Source organism: Protopterus annectens, chromosome 4.part0 (assembly GCF_019279795.1).
Source record: "Protopterus annectens isolate FY-2018-M chromosome 4.part0, PAN1.0, whole genome shotgun sequence".
NCBI classification, from domain to species: Eukaryota; Metazoa; Chordata; order Ceratodontiformes; family Protopteridae; genus Protopterus; species Protopterus annectens.
Window position 1 is genome coordinate 1,179,115,146 of NC_056733.1, and position 6,000 is coordinate 1,179,121,145.

The window sequence follows — 6,000 nt, forward strand, 5'->3', positions numbered from 1 at the left end:
TGAACATATATATACTTTACATTGTATATTTCCTCTGGATGTAGTGGCTATTTATCTATTTATTTTATTTTCAGTTTTCCAGTTTGTTAACTGGGATAGTCAAACTGAGCACCCAAAGAGCTCCTACTGGCCCAGGAAGAAAAGCTGAAAAAATATATATGGTGTAATAGATAACTTAACAAAACCTGATATAGTTAAAATACGATATCTAACCAAACAGTAACATAACAATAATTTAGATGTCAACAGTTGCAACAAGATTAGAAAAATGAGGAATACTGTATAAAAACACTTTTAGAAAAAAATTATACTATACGATATTTAATGTTTGAATTCCAAACAGCTAAGCATAAAACTGAAAGGTGGTTATCCTCTTATTTTAAAGAGAGCTCGTCGGTCATGTGTTCCAATATTTCAGAAAATGGTAGGCTATTTCCACAGCTGTCTTTCTTATTTCATATGTGATTAAACTTTAAACATTTGTTGTTTAATGTTACTGTATTATTTAATGCTTTTTTCCCTATTTACCCCCTCTTATTCACTGCCTTTGTATGAAATATTAAATATGACAAATCAGGTGTTTCCTTTTGATTACAGTCTTTTGCTCCATTTCTTCTCACTCTGCACTGGTAAAGATGTACTTGTGATGATATTTACATTAGATTCTTAAAAAAATAACTCAGCTTTGGCAACTCTGGAATGCATAGTGCAAACTATGTCAGCTTGATGCCAAAATTAAAATCTTTGCCTTACACTTTAGAGATTAAGTTATAGTCATAACCTCTGGTAGCTATCTATATGGAGTTTGCATGTTTGTCTGTGTCTGCATGGGTCTTTGCCAGGTACTCCTGCTTCATATCACCCCCCCTCCAAAAAATGCTGGCTAATTGGATTCTATAATACTGTTCATATACACTTCATTTACCCTTGCCCTTGTCATGGCTAAAATAGATCTGCGAAAGTCTGTTTCCTTTACCCTGTTAACAGTCGAGTAGATTCATATTTCATTAAACATGTATAGTGTGATGAATTATATTCTCCTGACTCAGTGCCATGTGTATCTTCCTATAAATTGTGATGACAATTATGAACTGGCCGCAACTTTAGGGGGGGTCTATATTATATTTTTGAAAGTTTCAAACATCGAACACCATATGGTCGACACCATACGAGTGATGTTTGAAATTTCAAAAATATAATAAAAAAATAAAAATAAAAAAAACTATACTTACCTAAATGCTGTAGGCAGGGGGGCAAGCCCCCCTGCAGCCCCATGTGGGGGGCTGCATCCCCCACACCCCTGCTACTTAAATATTCCTACTGCGAGATTACACTGCATTGAAACAAAGGGAAAATATTCCCTACGGCGATTAACGTGTTACACACGTGACATTTCGACCAATCGGGTTCGCTCAATACATGTTTGCTGTTTACAATTTTCGATCACGCAATAGGAACCCCTTTAGGGAATGAATTAGCACTTGATGAAACTTTAACTCCTTAGATAATATTTTGTGTCAGTGTCTTTACCCGTAGCTGTAAGATTTCCAACCATTTAAATAATTAATCTGAGACTCTTTTGATAAATGTTATTTTGCACCTGTTATTTTTATTAACTTTTTGTAAAGCACAATTGACAGGGTCAGTGGTCCTTGTATCTATTTCACCACCCACAAATGAGTTATCCAAATCTAAAACCTGATGCCCACCTGGGGTACAATCTCTTGAGTCACACTACTGTTGTAAACATATTAAAGTATAACAATGGCACACACATATGAATCATTAAGCACCTCACTAAGTTTAGCTTGGGCATTAATTCCCAAAGAAGGCTGGTAACATTCTCCATCACTACAGCCTATTCTGTTGGCCCAAGGTAGTAAAGTGCCATAACCCCACATTACTTGACTGTAGAGCTCATAGTTACTCTTCTAGGTCTGATAATACATCAGATAATTGTAAACAAAAATGGCAATGTGTAGCAGAGCAGTCTGGTCATGTAGGGGTAGATACCAGCAGCATGCTGCTATTTAGAAAAAAAATGCCCTATTATTAATTAAGTATAGACTATCAGCCACAATGTTTTAAAAAGTGAGTAAATAAAAAAATGAATGAAGCTGTAAGATTAACAGTTAAATATGCAGAGACATATAAGCTTGCATGGAGGAAAAATCACTTTGAACAGATTACTGGAAAGAAAAAAACATATATCTACAGCTAAACCTTGTCCTTTCTATCTCTTAACTGAAAGAATTACTGACCCCTAAGTTATACTGAGTGGCATCTTCTGACAGAATTGTCTCAAATTCAGGCTTGCTGTTACTTCTTAACTTGCTCCTTGAAGTATCCACCCCCTTCCAAGGGAAAATCCAGTACCTTTTAAAAGATTCAGACTTGTTGCTAGTAACTATCCCCACCCAATAGCCACATCACTAGCCTTGGTTGGAAATAGGGATATTGACCGGGTCTCCCCCCAATGCCATCCCTGTATGCTTGCCTCCATGCCTGTTTTTGTGTAACTACAAGTAGACAAGGCACTGCCATACCAAAATCATTTTATATTAAAGCATCCACTACAATATCATCAAATGCTGCCACTGACTTATTCCTTTCCCCTTCCCTTCTTAATAAATTCTGGCCAGTGGTACCTGTAAAGGTGTCCCTTCCAAGGCCCTAACTGAGGTGACCTGCCTGAGCAAGTATTGCTCCCATTTAACCACTACAGGAGTGACTAGTATGCTGTACCTCTCTTGGTGTTAGTCTCTTTTTCCCTTCACCAGTATAAGGTACAGATCCTTGTACTAGTTTGGTATAACAGTTGTCTCCATAGAACCCACCAGTTTCATAGTGCTACCACTGCTAGCTGCCTTCAATGACTTTTGTTCTACGCCTTGTCTCAGTGGATATTGCTACTGTACATGCCCCCCTTTGATAACACTTAAAACACTTTGATCTCTAGATATGGGCATGTAGTAGAACTGGTGGTCTCTCCCCTTTGTCTGAGGAACCTGATGTAATTGCATAAGCTGCCACGCACACCCATGGATCATCTTATACCATGTGTAGTGCTGTGTACTCCCTTCTTCAGCAGTTGTAACTTGCTAGCTAGATGGAGGTTCTCCTTCCTCCCCATGTTTTCAGCAGTACTACACTCCTAGTCTGTAACCAGATTCTCATCGGTTCATAGATTCATAGGAAGTTACTAGGCTAATGGCCCTAGGGGGCTTACAAGCCTAGCCAAGTTCAACCCTTGTTCCCTTAAGGGTGTAGAGATATGGTCTATGTTATAAGCAGATCTAAATCAGCAGTGACTGCTCCTACCCAAGATGGACACAGGTGAAACCCCTACTGTGAATTTGCAGTTTCCCATCCAGTCGTCCAAGTTATGCTTAAAAAGGGCTAATGAGGGGCTCAGATCCTCAAGCAGAGTATTGCGTACTTGTACCCTCACTAAAATGTCTGCTAGTCTTTCAAATGTAGACTTGACAATAGCTCACACACCTGTGAAAGCAAGTGCTCATTTCTGCAATGCAATCACTCCCTCTGTTGTCTACCTTTCTTCTGTGCTCTCTTTCTTTTGGTACATTTTAAGATGAGTCACTTTCAAGCATTCAAATAAACATTGTTTAACTGCCGTAATTCAGACTTGAGACAGCTTGCACTATTTTGCATGTGAGCAGAGGAGGTAAAAACTCCACTACTGCCCCTGGTAAATTTAATATTTATTACACACTGTTTGAAATGCCCAGATGAAACTGTCAGGGTAATCCCATTCTGTAAAATTTGGTACTGACCTCGTCATCTAGGGTTTGGCTTTATTCTTTCCTTAGTCCTTATGATCCATTTTTGGTGAAGGGCCAACATTTCCCTTTCATGCTGGTGCTGCTTTTATTTTTCTTCCACTTACCCTACCTCTTTTCTGCACCTCAGATCTAAGCCCTTCATCTCTAACTCACGTCTCTTTAATCCCATGTGCGTTTCAAGGTCATCTGGGGATGAACTGAATTGTACTTTTCCGCCATGCTGCATATCCGCAGCACCTTCCAGACTGTCTCCAGCTGCATCCAAGGCTGCTGTCATGTTCTCCATGGACATTCTGGAATGTGAGTTGTTCCTTATTTTTATACCACTTAGTCAGCTGTAACAATGACATCTTAGCATATTCTTCAGACCTCATGACTGATCATTTCATAAACTAGCTTGTGGAAAAAAATAGCTGCTGTGCAATCTCTACTTCTGTACACACATTTGGTTACAAAACCACATTGCAAACTGAATAAGTACAATTACAATATCCAGATGACTAAACAACTGACTACGTACATCTCAGCCTCAGAAGCATGTAGGAAATATGCACTGTTCCCAGGGTATGGACTTGCACCATCTGCATCTGAGAATAGACTTTATACTGAACCCTACTGAGCAGAATCTTTGGCTTAATTTCTCAGATGCCTTTCTCACCACTCTGTTCAATGCCTCCCAGTGTGCATGTTTTTCAATAACTATACTTTGGATAAACACTTACGCACACACATACGCTAGACTTCAAATACACACACCAGTTTTTGCTAGGCAGCATATTAGGTGTGCATTAAACAAATAAATCAGCATTTTGATCTCTGATGTTAAATGTAGCAGCTGGCCTATCCAACCAATGAATGATGTTACTTTAAAAAAATGTTTTTTCCTTTCTTCAAAATAAATTTAACACACAAAGACCAACTCTGAGGCCTGACTGAATTATTCTTATGCAAATTAATAAGTTAGCTATTGACCCAGTTATTGGAAACTAAGAAAATAGAAGAAAGCAGAAAAACTGTCTGAGTTACATGATAGGTATAGGCTTTCATATCAGGAAATAATAGAAAATAGGCAGAGAGAACTAAAGGAGTAGTATCTGGGTAGTCAACCTGGAGGAACATTTTGTGAACTAAAGGAATAGATAGGGCTATAAAAAGAGGATATTTACAGTAGTAGGACATGCAGAATTATAAGTAGTCATGAAAAGTCGAATCAGAGCACCTCGGCAGAATTTGGAGTAAAGATTGGGTAGACAAATTACAAAGGATCAACTGGGGAAGTGCGCAGATCTTCTAGGCTTGAGACTAAATCAAGGTAATTTAGGATATTTGCATGGAAATGCTTACATTGGCATTTGTATACCCCAAGTAGATTGCAAGGCATTTTCCCTGAGGTTTGGTGTAACTGTTTGAGGAGTGTGGGAGCATTTTTTTGGGAGTATTCAGAAAAAAAAAAGAGTATAAAGACATGTTGCAAATTGCCCAAGAGCAGATTCTGAGTGAATAGGCCAACGTCTGGCAATTGGTGTAGAGGGTTAAGGCTGTGAACTGTAGTTACTATGGTACATGGTTTGATTTCCTTAACCCTTCTTTTCCTATTTTGCGAATCTGAGCAAGTCATTTAACCAGACAGTGCTTAACATAACTGGAAATTTGGGCTAGGCTCTTCAATGGTCCTTGGAACTGCAAGCCTAATAACGACTTACAAACCTAAGTAAGTAAATAAATTATCAGCCATGAGCTTTTCTAAAGGTGGAAAAAACCTGAAGGAAGAAGGTGTTTAAGCTGTACAGTTAGTTAACAGTTAAATATGCAGAGAAATATTTTCAGAAAATATGTCTGAGCAAACTGCCAATTACAAGAAAGAAAAGCATCTGTCTACAGCTAAACCTTCTCGCAGCTATCTGCTTATAAAACAATTACTAAACCCTAAGCTACACTGGATGTATTTCCAGAAGAACTTATAGGCAGGGACGTAAGTGCAGAGAACAAACTTACAGATCTGTACACCACAAATCAACTGTCCAGTCACTGACTATCTTGTTCGTTCATCTAGTTGGCTTGTGTATCTCAAATACAGAAACCACAGATGCAATTAAGAAATTTTCCATTTACTTGCTAATGAATTTGTTTTTTTCTTGGTTAGCAGTCTTCCTAAAAACTTTCTAAATGAACCTTTACAACTTTTAGCTTCCTTGCC

At 38.3% G+C, this 6,000-nt stretch overlaps 1 protein-coding gene across 2 annotated transcripts in view; it reads left to right on the forward strand.

Moving 5' to 3' along the window:
- NSG2 (neuronal vesicle trafficking associated 2) overlaps nucleotides 1–6,000 on the forward strand; it is a 1,037,752-nt gene that overhangs the window by 881,753 nt on the left and 149,999 nt on the right. The window lies entirely within an intron of this gene.